General features: G+C 31.2%; 1 long non-coding RNA gene across 2 annotated transcripts; it reads right to left on the bottom strand.

The window, feature by feature from the left end:
• Nucleotides 1-1,360: 1,360 nt before the first annotated feature.
• LOC148629008 (uncharacterized) lies at nucleotides 1,361-12,542 on the bottom strand. 2 transcript variants are annotated; one of them, XR_015914756.1, is made up of 2 exons: nucleotides 12,124-12,542; nucleotides 1,361-4,413 (listed from the first exon to the last, which is right to left on the bottom strand). It is a non-coding gene; the product is annotated as an uncharacterized LOC148629008 (long non-coding RNA). The 2 variants fall into 2 exon arrangements; XR_015914755.1 differs by having other exon boundaries at nucleotides 1,361-3,004.
• Nucleotides 12,543-17,380: the final 4,838 nt, after the last annotated feature.

Raw genomic sequence — 17,380 nt, 5'->3', positions numbered from 1 at the left:
AAAGAGTATGTGTAAAAAATGTTTTCGCAATTCAGCCTAGCGTTCGTATGAAATGTAATGCATTTTTATAATGTCTCCATGAAGATATCCGGTGTTTAGGTAGATAACTATATAGATAAATAATATATTAATATTAAAGCAGAAAATTTAGGTCTGGATGATTTGGGAAACAACGATATTTGTCAAATTTATTTTAAACAACCTTCAAAATGAATACAATGTAACAAAAGACACTTATCATTAAAGTAACCAGTAAAGTTATGCTTCTAGGACCCATAAACCATATCTGTTCAGTATATCAAAATCTTCTTCCATTAAAAAAGAATTTTGTTCCCGTTTTTTTTTTCGAACTCTTGGGAACAGTTAGCTGATGAAATAGGAAACTATAGTCTCGTTCTAGGTAGTTGATTAGATATTTATAAGATAGTTAATAATAAAGAAAATCCTGAGTACGGCCTAAACGTGTACATATAAAACAGAGACGATCTATCTACACAATAGAGTGGACCAAATTAAAAACAAAACGTAAGAAAATGGAAACATGACGTTACACAAACACTTAAGCACTGGCAATATGACCTTCCACAATTAAAAAACAAATTTAAACAAAATAAAAATTAAATAAAAAGTTTAAAAACTTAAATTAAGTGACACCAGGTGATCACATTGATATTAAAATTATATGTATTTCGGAAGATCCAAATATTTATCTAATGCATCAATGGCGTATTTCCACGTCACTAGAGTTAAGTAAGTAGAAATCAAACTAATCCAATGAGGTCATATAAAAATAAACAAAAGTCAAATCTCTCATTTTGGAATTTTGTCGTTTGCTTAGAATAAGAAAGAAAACCAAAATAGTTGTTTTCAAAGTACTGAAAAAAAATTGATCATTTAAAAGAAAAAAAATGCAAAAACGAAACAGGAATGGGTAGTTCGTAATCTAGTAATTAAACCTGTCAAAATGTTGGTTTTTTTTGTATTATTTGCTTTACTTTGGTAGAACATTCTGGAGCTCATGTCAAGATCAATGAAACGAATATGTTTATTTTGTTTCGCTAACTTCATTCATTACTGTTGTAAGTTTTACATTTATCCTGTTATTCTAATCTATATATTTTTTTTCTATTTTTCTAGTGATAACTCCTGTCAGGTATGTATGTATGGTATAACAAGAAAAAAAAACATGAAAAATAAGTCAACATCTACCATACTCATGCTTTGACAAGGTTTAAGAATTGTTTACTTGTTCAATGAATAAAGAACATGAAATAACCAAAATGACACATACAAAGAAAGAAGTAAATGGGCAATCCGTACACATTTAAAAGCTTGAATAGAACATAGATCGAACTAAAAATGCACTTTAAATAAAATTTTATTTGAACAATACATATATAAGTATATTTGTAAACAAAACAATATATGAGTGATATTGCACATTAGAACACTTTTGATCAAGACACTTTCTTTGTCAATAACATATAGCCACATATGTAGTTTTATCAACGTTATTCATATTATCTCTGTATTCATGTACCATAGGATTCTCTTCAGATTAGCTTATCTAACATAATTTCAGTCTGTGTGAATCCGACCACAACAGTCAGTCAGTTACTCAGTTTTTATGTCCTTTTTAAAAACAGCCTTTAGTCCCCAATGGACTCTTATTTATGTCGTTTTCTTCAGAATCACTCAAGTTGGTACTACTCCGACACAATGATTACACAGTTCACACGATATTTTAGAATAGATTTGTGGCAAACTTTAGCGTCAGTGTCCGACTCAAACCTTTTGTCCGAAGCAAGGGGACAATTCTCATATTCGTCAATCCAATGGACACGATTTCTGTTCTTGTTTTCTCTTTTAAGTTTATAAGAGTTTCGTTTCCCCGTTCTTTGAATTCTTTCGGCTGTCCTTTCATCCGTAGAGCTATCATCACTATCGTCTGAATTAGTTTTCCATTTCATAGTTCCTGTATATTTATTGTCAATTTCACTAAAAACAGATTTGTAGAAATCAGATCCGAGTTGTGAATTTGCCATTTGCCAGATATATTGTCAAGATGAAGTGAGAGCAATTTATGAAATTCAAAGACGTCAACCCTTCTTTATATAAAAAGACGACCACGTGTTATTGTTTATTTGTAGATTTTTAAATCCCACACTCTGGAAAGAAGCCAAATACACTTCCATTCATTATTTTAGTAATATCTCTTTTATAACGTCTGTTAAATGTCCTTTTAAAGTTCATATTGTTCTCAATAAAGATTACCAAGGAGTGTCGTACATTTCTGATGTAAAAGACGACGATTGATTACAAAACCTTTTCAATCTCACGACATTTCTTTCATAGTGTTGCCGTATTCAAGTACCTACCGAACTACGATATACACATCTTATATAATATAGACACGTACTTTTGAACGTACTTGTGATGTCTGTCAACCGAAGTACAAACATAAGAAAAGAAATTTATTTTTAATTGTATTGAAGAATTTTTTCACAATACAATATGCCTCCCGAACCAGCCGCGTCAACTCACATTTAACAAGAATGATAAAACTAAACTTACTATAAGTTAAAAAAATAAACCATTGAAGTATATACAGAACCTCCAATACCAGTCGTTGTTATTTTCTTTGTGAGTTTTTCATGACGTTTAACTTTTGTTTACATCGACTGTCTCCTGTTGTATTATCAAACTAGGATTGCTATATAACTCGGGATGTTTGTTGCTTTATTTATTATTCATGTGGGGTTTAAGTTTTAGTTCCTCTGAGTAAAGCATGACTTGCTTTCCATCTGTATTCTTTTTGGTAGGAACAGCCATGTTTTTTCGTTTAATCTCATACTTAACACTTTCCAGCTTCATTCTTATGTGGTCAGTATCTTCGATTTTGAACAGTAATACTTGTTAAGCGAATACAATACCTCTTTTCTACGCTGGTTTCTGCACATACAACCTTTCCCAAAATTGATTCGTCAAATTGTTAAAAGCCACCCTAGAAATGTAAATGTTGTGTTTTCAACTATACATTTTTACATGTTTATTTGTTCGGTTTAAATGGTTAGTACTTGTCATTGACTTTCACTTCGGAATAACAGCTTTCACCTCCTTCTAACTGACATAATACTGACATCGTGTGGTAATGTCAATATCATGCTTTTAATTTATTGTGCATAAATAATAATAATAAAAAACAAACAAACAAACAAACAAACAATCATATATGTTTCAAGGAGTAACCCCTCATCAAAAATATCGAAAAAGAAAACCAAATTACTACCGAGAGGTTCTTCCATTTGCAGTACAAGAAATAAAGCCTCAGTGTTTTAGTTATTTTGAAATTTATAATACTGCAAATTTTGATAAATTTACTTTAAATCTAATATAATTAGGGGTCAGACAAGTCTGGTTAGAGAAGGTTAGTGAGGTCAGAGAATACAATCGGGGACATTTGATCCACCAGCGGTGGCATCGACCAAGTACATCATTCCACAATTCCAATTATATCATGATGATTTTAAGTGACTTGCATTTGAAATGATAATATTTTAAAAATTGAAAAAAAAATGAAAATAAACATTAAGGACATTAGATATGTTAATTAATTTAAAGGGAAATTAAATGACGTAAATTAAGGGCACAAACAATACCAATAAGTATTGATGTTTAAAGATCAAACAAACATATTTCTACTGTTTCTGTAAAAGGAAAATCAAGGGAACCGAGATTTGAACGGTAAACAAAACAATTTAATTCGAGGAAAACGACTAGATTTGTACAACAAACACATATAACACAACAAAGAACACGAAATAAACGACAAAATAACACATATGCAGAAACAAAGGTAAATAAGAAACCCGCACTTCAAAAAAAAAAATAAATAAATAAATAAAAAAAAAATGGGAGCATGAACAAGGCGCACCGGTAAGATTAGCGTTATCTGTTTTTATACAATTACCTACGCAATGTCACATTTCGGGTAGACGTAAGGGGAAATAAAAACTATGACACGAATTTGCTCTCATGGTGTAAATTGATACATTATGGCGATCCACAGTTAATGATGACGATATATAAACTTTTAAAAGACTGTTTAAAGACATAACGTCATATATAACAGAACCTGGTGAAACGGTGGCCTTTAAATAAGATCAGCTATATGTCAGCGTCATAAGAGTGACGAAATAGATCGGCGAGTAGCTGAGGTCAGTTTGTTCCCATTGTAATACCGACCATCTGTTGAAAAAAGATGGCCACCACACTGGACAAATACATTGTCGATCGAAGATTCCAGCATTTTTTTTCTATTCGTATGTATGTGTGCTGGCTAAGTGACGGCCAACATGAATACAAATCAAATGTCTCTGACCAAGTGTCTCAAACCTTCATTAAATGAATTGGCTATAAAAAAAGAAAAATAGATTACAAGAATATAAAAGTTCATCGAATTATATTGTCGCGTATAAGCGTTGAGTATAAGCTTAGTTTTATCTTTTAATAAATGTTTTGGAGTGTACATAAAGAATACGACGTAGATTTACATGATAGATAACTGAAATTACATAAATAAAATGAAACTGGATTTTAGCATTCGAAAGTTGAATAAACTGTTATTTAATTCTCATTTCTTTGTGTGCCTCTTTATCAAATACAATTTGTTCGCATATATGAAGTTTACTAGAATACGTAGGAGCAATGAACGACAAGAGGTTAACAATTTATCCTTGGCGATCGAAAAGATAAATGTCCATAACAATGGTGATCTATGTTGTTTCTATGTTGAGTTAAATTAAAAAATGAAACAACTCTTATATAGAAAAAATATCTACAGTTAGTTAGTCAATTAAAATCTGAATATTTGAAATCAAAGTTATCTTAAAGAATCTTAAGCTACATGGTTTCAATAAAATAGAAGCGTTGATGTCTTGTATTTCTCGACATTGAACATACAGATTTAGCTCTTCAATGATTTAGAAACATAAGAGAAAAAAACAAACTTTCCTATACCTACACCAACAATTTAAAACAAAGAAAGATTTAGATATTATTAATTTTTAACCGGCCCTTACTTGTTTATACCAATTGACCAATAGGATTAAGATAATATTATTTCTACCTGAAACAATGATTTCATATATTTTTGTTAAAACGTTGTGACAAATCAGACAATTAATACGTTAAAAATGTAGACATTACCACATAAATGTAAAGGTAAGGTTTATCTAAACATTTAACGATTCGATTAGTTTTTTATATATCAAGAATATAGCGATAATAAATAAGTCATGTTCACACTCCTTTTATTGACTTGTAAACTATGCCCAAAGAGATAAATGATATAAAAACCAAAAAAAAGTTATTCTTGGATCATTAAGGTTCAGCTAAAGTCAATATCTAGCCTAGATAATCTAGGACATTCCTTATGAAATGTTTTCATTCATAGTTTTAATAATACATTAAATTTAGCGCTGAAACATTACTAAATGCATCTTTATATGTATTTAACACACAAGCACAAGTCAAACTTATGAAAAAAAAAATTATAACTTCTATATAACATTAACAACAAAAATGTTGACAGCATTTTTTAGAATTAATCTACAGCTGTCAAAAACAAAATTTGAAATCTGAAATTCATGTTCCTTAATGTATTACGCAGTGCCAGCTTACGTCAATTTTCTTGAAAAAAAAGCCGTTTCTTTATACTTAGATGAATTGAGATATTTGATGCCTTGATCCCGCTATATACCAACACCAATAAACATAAAATATACATTGTTTTTATTCAAATCTGGCAATTTGTCAAAAATTATTTCTAGCGTGCACAGTACTATACATTTTGGTTACATCGTATTTACATTTCCGAACAAAAATCTGTTTTGGTAAATCTGTACATTTATTTTAAAATGTTTACACTTCTGTAATTAGCAAAATATGTTTGTAGTAACATGTTTTGTGAAAGAGGGAAACATGCATATATGTAGAATACAATATAATGAAGCATCCAGGTTTAGGAGCATAATAATTAATTAATGTCCTTAATTTTGACTTTAGCAGAACTTTAAATTCAATGAAACATTCTACTCCAATTTAAATGGTCGTTGCTATATTGCAGATACCTTTTTGGTCTATAAATCTGTCCATTTTCTCATTATGTCATGATAAAAAAAACATATTAGATGGTCGGTCTTTAATTGAAATACCTTGAGACTCTATCAGTAGAAGTAGTTATATTGAATGCAAGTGAAACAATAAGCTGTTTTAGTGCACAATGTTTATATGCTTACATGCGAAATTGTTTTGATGGTTTGACTTTTCAGCGAGTTTTAATCAATGTGCTGTGGTCTGTTACAATGCAATTACAATACAGTAAATACATTGGATTGAATTAATTACGTAAATATTTACAATACAAAAAAAAAGTAAAAAATACATAACTGACAATCAACTAACTTCGGCATGTTGCAAAATAGATGGAATTTAGTAACAAGTGAAGTATCAAAAACACAAATCCTAACTGCTATGGACGTTGGCAAAGTTTTTCTATTTCTCTAACGCAAAAAAAATCAATTCTTAGTTTTTTGTTTGTTACAAACAATGACCTACAATGAACGAATCAAAACATGTAGACAAATCGGAGACGTGGCTAAAACGTCTGGGGTACCGAAATGTAAGAAAAAACAAATTTCGTATAAAAATCGGGAACATTGAAAAGACAACAAATGAAGTACAACTCACATGCTTTACCATGGCACTATTGACTTTGGTTGAAAGCAAAAAGGTAAAAAATATTTCATGTATTAAACTAAAAAAGGTCTTGATTACTTTTAAGATTTAATAAAATTTAGTGAAAAATATAAATATTTAAAAAATTAGATGAAGACAATTTATTTCTTATATAAAAAGTAGAAACACCAAAGATTCTTCAGTCAAAGAAAAAACCTACGAACGAAACAATTACGGGAATAATAAAACCTCAGCAGATATAGCTAAAGTCGAAAAATATGAAGGGACTTAAAAGTAAATGCAGAAAAACTTACAGAACGAATCGCACGGAAGGACATACTACTAGTATTGAAAGTGTTATTGAGGATTATCAATGGTAATAAAATTTTGTTCGCTACAATGTATATTTTTTAAAATTTTAATTAAAGTGTTCTTGAGGTATATAAATATCTCCTCGCAATCTATGAAACAAGAAACTTCCGAAGTTCACGAATTAAGCAATTTACACAAAGGACGTATTATAAGGACCTTTTCCTCAACCAAAACTTGCGACTGTTTCTAAAAGATAATGTGTGATACGCGTCACGCCTCCCACGTTTCCATATGGAGTCAAATTATACGCTTATGGCTAATTTACCAAAGTTTCAAGTCCTTTATACTGTGTGAAATTCTTTTTCGAAAGCCTGTTTATTTTTCCTGTCAAAATGTTCTTCCATCTAATATTATTGCAGATCATCTTTAACTCGTCAAGCGTACATTGAAACTTTAACTGCACTATCCTATAGAGACAGTTATCAGGTTTACTTTTGAATCTTTTAAAAAAAGTCACTAAGTAGTAGCAGATAAAATAATCACATTTTAAGAAATTGATGTTTTCACGAAGCCAAATCAGATAGTATAGACATGTTTCTTAGCGTTGACAATTTAAGTTTCTCTAATCAAGTATACTATAACCACGTGAATGAGAGGTTTTGTATACATTTCAAATGATATATGGTAAATATTTATTGAATAATTATCTGTATAAGTGTGTATAAAATATTGGTCATATTTGCGATGGATTAGTTTATATTTAAACTTTCTCAAGGTTTTGATTTGTTTATTTGTGTTTACTTGTTTTTCTTGTTTGTTAATCTTGTATTTGTAACTGTGTTTACCTTCTACAAATCTACCTTGTGTCACAGTATATTACTGTCAGAGTGTACCAATAAAATTGTAAACTCGTAAAATATCATTACCGCCGTATTAAGGCAAAGATAGTTACATTTTTCCGTAGATATAATGATTATATCGGGCTGAAACTCTGACAAACAGATAGTGAAAGGTTAACTCTTAAAGAGTTTTACATTGATTACAATGACACTTTTTCATTATGATGTTTGGAAAGTAAAGGTACTTTTTTATATGGAATATTCATTATATGTTATCGTTTTTATTAGTACATGTCAATTAAAATTAATCTAAAATTCATAATAAGTGATAATAAATGACACCTTGGATATACGGCGAGCAGTTTTTGTTTCATGTTTTATATTCCCAATTTTATTGTCACTAAATATTGAAATTCCCATTCTTGATAACTTTGGTTGGGGTAAAACATTGTGGAAGTAAGGATACCATATAATCATGAATCTCATGGGGTATTGTTTTATCTTTACATGATTAAATAACAATCACCTGATGAACTGATAAACTTAAAACTCAATTTGGATAAACATTACCAAATGATTTCAGGATTCCCAACTCTTACCAAATATGAGAGAAAATACTGGTGAAAGCTAACCATGATTTAACTGAACATGTCCTTACCTTAGTGGAAGGAAAATCAAGGGATCTAGGATTCAAATAATACAATCCAAGGATAACGACAAAGCAGGAAAAATAGACACAACCAACGGAGAACATGAAAAAACTAAAATACGTACAAAGAAACAAAAGTAATGAAAAAGCCGGATTCCGTTAAAACCCGAGAGAATGGGTCATATATGGTAAGCGTCCTCTGCTTTACTAGTAACACCACCCGAGTTGCTCATAAAATGTCATATTCTGGGTAGACGAAAGGGGAAAGAAAGGGGAAAGAAAAAATATGACACAGTGAATAAATCAGTTATCATAGTGCAGAGGTATACACCATGGAGGTCCACGAACTTAAAATATTATAAATATTATTTATAAATGTAATTTGAACACATGTGTTTGTTCTAGTACGATAACATGAATAATATGTAACGGTTCAAATTATAAAGTTATGTTAACATCTTTTCAGATTGTTTTAAATTTCTTAAAGTGGGTTTACTTCAATGTCAAATTGAAAAATATATACATATGAAGTAAACGTAGCATTGCTAGTATAGACAAAGAAATTGTATCACTTTAAATCTTATTTTAATAAGTTATAGCCTATTAAGATAACTATGTTCATTATACAAACACCAGATTGTCAGCAAACTCCAAAAATACTTACCACTTATCGGGGTAAATAGGACTTTGGGGAAACGTAATAAATATACACACACATAGTTAACACTTACACACAATTATATAAATAAATCCGAATTATGTCATAACCCAGAGAAAAATACCATCGAAATAATTCATTATTATTTATTCAATGAAACCTCACTCGAGAAAGGAAAATAATTTTATAATGATGAAAACAAAATGATGAACTTAATTTCAAATAAATAAATGTACTACAGCAAATGATTAATTTGATACATGCTACATAACTTAATGAAAAAAAATACAAAAAAATACAAAAAATTAAGTTAGGACGTTGCTGTCAACTAAGAAAAATGGTCCAATATCTTCATCCGGTTTAATAGAAATATTCTTTCCTTTAACTTTGAATGAATAAGGTCTATGAACTTTATACCTAGATAACAAATGTCCTCTTGATAATAAATTAGAGATTCAAACAAAGAGGACCTAAGATCCTACAAGTTCCTTCATGAAATTGATTGACTGTTGTTCATATTTACATTTCCTGAGCATCAGTGTTTATTTGGATCACTTATTTAAAATAAAATGATGTTGGGTTAAGGTCATCAACCCTTCATTCAGTTTGATGAAATGAACGTACATTTTGAACCTGAATCTTTAACACAATTCAATGTAATTGTTAAGAATGAGTTTAAACTTACACACTGAAATAAGAAAAAACCAAAAAACAAAAAAAAAAAAAAAAAAAAAAAAAAAACCAAAAAAAAAAAACAAAAAACAAAAAAACTTGGAATAATTAGAATCACCATTTAAATTTTAAAAGTAGAATCGCAACATGCCAAAGAGCATTCTAAAAAAAAACAAAAATGAAATTATTTGTTAATTAAGAATAAAATGTATGAACAAACAAATGTCCGGAAAGGTATCGATGCAATCAATGAAATAAAAATACTACTAGTATAACAAAATAGCAAAATGAAAGAAACGAGTTAAATTTGAAAATGACATTTCGTTTCAAAGGACTTATTCGTAAATCTTTAGCTTTTTCAAAACTAATGTAGTTCTTAGTTACATATCAAAATGTTTTTTTTTCTAAAACGTTACTGAAGGGCAAAGTGTCCTACTAAGAATAGCAGGTTTGCGATATGCTTGATTTCCTCATTGATAACATATTTGTAACATTTGGAGAAGCTATTTTTTAACAACAAGTTGCCATTTCAATGGCCACCAACTATGCTCCTCTCCTAGCCGATTTGTTTTTATATTCATGCGAGGCTTAATTACTTCAGAAGAAATACTTCACAAGAATCCATACAAACAATCTGCAAAATGTACAACCAAACCTCTTTCAAAACTTTTAACTTCTATACTCAAAGAGGGTCTGCAGTCCTACCACAACACTTGTTACTCCCGTAGTGGTATTAATTCAATGTGGATCCTGAAAAATTCGAAAGATCTTTTGGAGACAATCAGTTCAAGACTATTATCTGAATATAATAGCATTAAAACCTATGATTTTTCAACACTGTATAATTCTATTCCCCATACTCAGTTAAAATCCCGACTTAAAACATTATACATCGTTGTTTTTCCAAAAAAAGATGGTACAACTAGATACAAATAAATAGTTCTTGGTAGAGATTCCTCATACTTTGTAAGAAATAATTCCAAATCATCTTCCAAATATACAGAGGAAGATGTGTACAAAATGCTGGAATTTTTAATCGACAACATATTTGTCCAGTGTGGTGGACGTGTTTTTCAACAAACGGTCGGCATTCCAATGAGAACAAATTGTGCTCCTTTACTTGCTGACCTATTCCTTCACTCTTATGAGGCTGACTTTATAGCTGATCTGATCAGAAAGAAAGAATATCGTTTGGCTAGATCCTTCAATCTCAGTTTCCGCTATATAGATGACGTATTATCTTTAAACAATCCTAATTTCGCGGATTTGATACATCGCATCTACCCAAAAGAACTTGAGATAAAGGATACTACAGACACTGTGAAGTCAGCCTCATATCTTGACCTACACTTAGAAATCGATGGTAAAGGAAAACTATTGACCGAACATTACGACAAACGTGATGACATTTCATTCAGAATTGTCAACTTTCCTTTCATCTGTGTCAACATCCCTTCGGCTCCTGCGTATGGAGTGTTCATATCACAAATCATACGTTATGCCAGAGCTTGCCAAAACTACGCAGACTTTTTGTATCGCGCTACAACTCTAACAAATAGGCTTCTGGAACAGGGTTATGTTGCTGCCAGATTGAAGTCATCAATACAGAAGTTTTATGGTCGTCATCATGAACTCGTGGATCGTTATGGTGTATCCATCAGCACCATGAAAACTGATTTATTCAACGGGTCATAGTTTTCCTTTCCTCGTTTGTCTACCCCGAACTTGATTTTTATGAGCAACTCTACGGGTGTTTCTAGCAAAGCAGAGGACGTTTACCATACCGGTGCATCTAGTCCATGCTTCCAGTTTTTAGTGGTCCGAGTTGCTCATTTGCTTTTGTTACTTTGTATGTATAATTTTAGTTACTTTATGTTCTTTGTTGTGTATGTCTGTTTTGCATGTCTGGTCTTTGTCCTTGGATTACATTCTTTTGATTACCGCTATAACCTTGGTTCCCTTGATTAATCTTTCAGAATCCCGTAAAAAACAATAAAAAAAGATGCTAAATCCTATAAACTTTATAAAAAAGATATATTGATGATGTATTGTCCATCAACAACCCTTCTTTTGATAAATGGTTACCGTTAATATATCCACCAGAGGTCGAGAAAAAGGAGACTACAAAAACTTGTTTAGCACCTTTTAAAAACTTTTTTAAATCACATCTCGATTATGACAACAGAGGTCATCTCAGCACTAAGATTTATAATAAAAGGGACGACTTTAGTTTTAATATAATAAATATTCCTTACCTGTGCAGCAATACACCTTCATCTCCTGAATATGGTGTTATATACTTCACAATTGATTCGCTACGCTAGAGCAAGTACTAACTACTCTGATTTCCTTGTACGCCATAAATATCTGTGTAATAGACTCCTCAATCAGGAGTATGAGGAACTGCGTCTTAACAGGTCACTTACCAAATTGTTTACATATCAGACTTTGGTTGAAAAATATTCAGTTTTTTTTTTGTAAATTGTTCTTTGTGCTGATGTGACCGCTGATTTATCGATTATGGCGCAATAACATGCAAATGGTATTTAATCAACACTACTATATTCAAGCCGCAATGGAAGAGGAAGGTTCAGCGCGCTGTAAAACCTGGATTTTTTTAACCCACCGTTTCGTTTGAAATGCCTGTACCAAGTCAGGACCATCGCTGTACCAGTTGTTCCGGTAGTGTTATATCTATTTTGCCAGATTTATTGACTTGACTTGATTATGAATCGCATAAGTGTTCGCTAATTTTGTTGTTAACCTTATGAATAGTGAAGTAATGAAATGTCTCGATATTAAGTAGGTTGTATAAAGGAAAGGTTTACTCAGCTTTTCAAACGAATAGGAGTACTAGTTTTGTTTGTAGCCCATCCATGCCCTTTGTTCTATTTTCATACCCATATTACTTCACAGTTTCAAATTCCCTTAAAGGGATCTTCTTCCACCAATTGCTTAAATTTCGCAAGAAGAAATACGTGTTTGAATCAACCAAATTCAATTGACCAAGAAATGATAAAACGTTCTGAATCTTACCGTTCATTCGAGCATTTGTCGAAAACATTTTAATAAGAAGCGTTACATATTAGATTAGATTGAACATGTGACTGCAAAAAGGTTAATTGTTAGCTGAATTGATGTTAAAATAAATGATTCAATACACATGATTTTGAGCATATAAATAACAACAGTGGTTATACATTTCATTCAGGTATCTGTCCTTCTTCACGTGAACTACAATACTTTTCGAAATCATGGACAATTAACCGCTAGCATCTGATGTGTTTAAAACTGTGCTAAGTGAAATTGACAAAATGTATCAATGTTTGAGATGGGAGAGTCATATAAATGAAAATGAAACTGGTACACCTTGTACAAATGACAAAATAAAAACAAACAAACAAACAAACAAACAAAAAATAAATAAATAAACAACAACAACAACAACCCCCCGCCAAAAAAAAAAAGAAAATAAAACCGACAGAATAACAGCAAGAAATCGCTCATATATGCTAAATCAAGCTCGACGAGTGAAAATGAGGGTGAAATGGATTGATGAGTGTGAACATCTTCCTCTCGCAACAGACAGAAAACATTCAGTGGGTAACGATTCTTAAGTACAATCACAGTACCCAATTCTGAAATATCAAGATAGTTGTGTAATTGTTTTTTTTTATTACATTGCAATTCAAAATAATTTTGACAAATAAGGGATGTTCTTTCAATCGATGCGAAAATTTAGTTTCACCAAAGAGACATGATCACAAAATTGCAATACTTAGTGGCATGGTTATCGCAAATTATTGACAGAAACGCATTTCAACACAAAAAATCATATTGATGTAGCAAGTTTCAAGGATAACGATGCTATGGTTTTGTTCATGAATAAAAAAGACTTAAAATATCATTTTCTTATGTGACAGCCACAGTACCACATCCTGCAATATATTTGATAAATGTTTTAAGTACTGTTTTCTCTTAGTAATATTTTCAAAATATTAAGCAGATTTTGTCAAAAACTAACATTCTTAGTAAACAATTCATAAGTTCAGATAATAAATAGTCTATGTTTATTTTTAGTGTAGGACAAAAAACATTTTACAATGGGTTTAAAAGTGAAAACAAATTCATGCAGTACATTCATTTCGAAACTATGGGGAAAAAGTTTTCGTGAAAATGACTGAGTTGATACTTTAACTAGATTATGAGTGGGGCCATGAATGACATATAATTATAACATAACATTTCATCATTACAAACGCGAAACATTGTAGGGGCCACTTATTACATCAGAAAATGTTCACTTTGAACCCGAATAGAATCTTTTATTTCATGGACTTTGTAGGGGCGGTGTTGCCATAGATGTCACAGCGGTACGAGATCGAGTCCCGCGGAGGGAACGACCAAAATTTTGCATCGCAAATTTGACAGTACTAAGATCGTTGGGAATTTTTTAGACCTTTTCCCAGTATCAATTTGATCCGATGGAGCAGTGTAGCGTATAGTCGTCACAATCTGAGACGTTTGTATTATATTGCTTTGTTGTGACATGCATCATTAATTTGATCCTCAATCCTACATAATAACACCTAGATGAACTGTCCCGTACTACCATACATCTTGTACTTAGTTACAGCCCTAGATTAATCCTACGAGGAGGAATGACCCGGTCAGCGAAAGCTAAATTTTTATAGCCTAGCTAGTCGAGTGGTCTAAGGCGTTGGACGTACTGCAGGCGGTGTTGCCAAAGATGTCACAGCGGTACGAATTCGAGTCCCGGGGTGGGAACGGCCAAAACCTTGCATCGCAAATTTGACAGTTCTAATATCAGACCCTTCTATAAGTTTACGTTATCTTCCCTGTATCAATTTGATCCGATGGAGCAGTGTAGCGAATAGAGTCGTCACATTCTGAGACGTATATATGTGTGTGTGTGTGTGTGTGTGTGTGTGTGTGTGTGTGTAAAATCTATTTAAACATGTAATTATATATTAAACACGCAACTGATAAAAATATGATTATTGAACAAGCATTCTTAGTTGATTTTTGTTCGTAGTGTGATTAACAATCCATTTTACTTTCTCATTATTATTTTGAATTTTGTGCATAATTTTGCCTCCACCTTAGCTAGTCTGCCATTTAGTCAATTGATGTACTTTTCAAATATTTTATTGAAACACTACATTATACACAAAACAATTACTGAATTCATAAAACTTTTCAATAATTACCTCTTTCTATCATTTTGGTCTCTAAATTCAATCCTGGGTGTATACCCTTCTTTAAAAATAGATTATATATGAAAAGTATCAAGCAAGCATGATGGTTATGAAATGGTATAAACAGATGAAAACTTTACACATTCAAAGGTTGATATGAACTTGTTTCCAGGTTTTGAGTTTTCATTTACTTATTTGAAATTTCATGAAAGTTCAAAAACTTGCACACTGTTTTGATATGATATATTTTTGTTACACCGGATTACCTTAATCATGAGCACGCACGTGTTATATACATGGGAACAAAATTCGCATCAACTTATTTTTTGCTCCAACAACTTGCATGTCAGTCAAAAACTCTGCACAATAATATCGCATTTACAGAATAATTCTACATAATTTACATACTATTATCGTTGAAAATACATATATAAATGCCAATATAATGGTATACTGAATAAATTTTCTATTTTAGTATTCGACATGTTATAAATCTGCTAAAATAAGCTGTATTAATTTGATGTATGAATCGCTGCCTTTAGCAAAATATTTATTCAATTCATACTCTTTTATCAATCTTCTACATTTTGACACTTTTATTTTACAACCGGTACTAAGTACAATTTTGTATGAATGTTCGAATTGTAAAATAAAGAAACGAAGATATGCTAAAACCGTAATATAGTAGTGTTGCAAAATATAAATTAAGACAGAAACGAGTTTTAATACAATGTAAAATTTCGTTATGCACATACTTATTGTGACACATATCAAAACTTCGGTATTTCTCTCCTAAGAGGAGTCATGGTTCTTAGATTAAGATTTCATAAAAGAAGTGCATTATTCAATTTCAAAGAATCATTAAATCAAATCAAACACACACCTTGCCTACTCTTGGTTTTCATTTTTTTCCCAGTAAACACTCCACAAATATTCTGCTGAAAACATAGGTTAACATATCAAATACTAATTGAGTTGTGGAATAAAAAAAGACGACCTCATTCTGTAAGTGCTTCATTTCAGGTGTTATAGAAAATATACTTTGATAAAAAAAACTTATTTAACAGTGTGAGTTATTTAGGAGAAATTTATAGGGAAAACGTACCTTATTAACCTCCATGGGCGACATTTAATAGACTCTTTGGTGATTAAAACGGTGCTTTCCTCTTAAACAACACATTTTTTTTGGGAGCTCTAGTCTTGTTATAGAATGATGTTATTATATTACACAACTATTTATCGAAGTTAAAAGAAAGTCAATGTTCTATATGAATGTAACAATGTCTACTCATCATCTTTTCCCGCATCTTAAAACAGTACTAGAAATGCGTCAGTGATTGAACAGTAAAACTGGAACACGCTTCACCCCCTGGTTGACTTTTTTTCTGGACTGACATATGATGATTTTTAATATATGAAATTAAAAAAAAAAAAAACAAACCTGATGATTCGAACTGGTATCCGTTCAGAACCGGCCACTCATGGTCGACATGAAATGGTCTAACCCCAACATCCTACGGTTACGTAGAAAAAAATAAACCAACTTTTGATTAGTCTAAACACACTCAATATTACATATATATCTTTAAATTAAATATTGCATTACCACATCAGCATAATTTTCGTTTAAAGGGGAACTACTGTAGAATTTACTTTTTGAGAAGAATCTACCGGATTTACACTCCTTTGAATGCTTTCATATAAAACATGCGATGAAAGTACTGACCAAAAGGTATTAACACGTTAACGTTATTATTATTTAGAAAAAAAAATATGCAATATATTTTTTAAATATTATGTCAAAGAAAAGTACTGTTGCATTTGTTTGGTGTGTCGCATCTTAATTTTTTAACAGGTTTGTTAAAAGTGAAATGTTTATCATCACACAAGTAGTCAGTGCACTGTTCCATACTTAAAAGGAAATTTATTGGATAAGGGAGCTATTTGCTTCCAACTTTTCAAATCTCTGAGTTCGGAACCGCAGCATGACAGCAACAGCCAATTTCTAGACATTTTATTTGCAAATAGAAATATTAATGTAACATCTTAACCAAAATGAAATAATGAAAGAAAGTCAAAATGTCTCTTCTGAGAGAGAGAGAGAGAGAGAGAGAGAGAGAGAGAGAGAGAGAGAGAGAGAGAGAGAGAGAGAGAGAGAGAGAGATTTTCCCTTGCTCAGTAAGAAACTGGTATATCTTAATCTTAATTTTTGACATTGTTAGATCATTTATCAGATATCTCAGCACGCACTTACACAACTGACTATACTGTACATAGTTAGTCATAAATCAAA

The sequence above is a fragment of the Perna viridis genome, chromosome 1 (genome assembly GCF_037379345.1).
Source record: "Perna viridis isolate PV_CMFRI_1.1 ecotype Kerala chromosome 1, ASM3737934v1, whole genome shotgun sequence".
Lineage (NCBI taxonomy): Eukaryota > Metazoa > Mollusca > Bivalvia > Mytilida > Mytilidae > Perna > Perna viridis.
The sequence above is the reverse complement of the archived record's forward strand: the minus strand, read 5'-3'. Positions and strand labels throughout refer to the sequence as shown.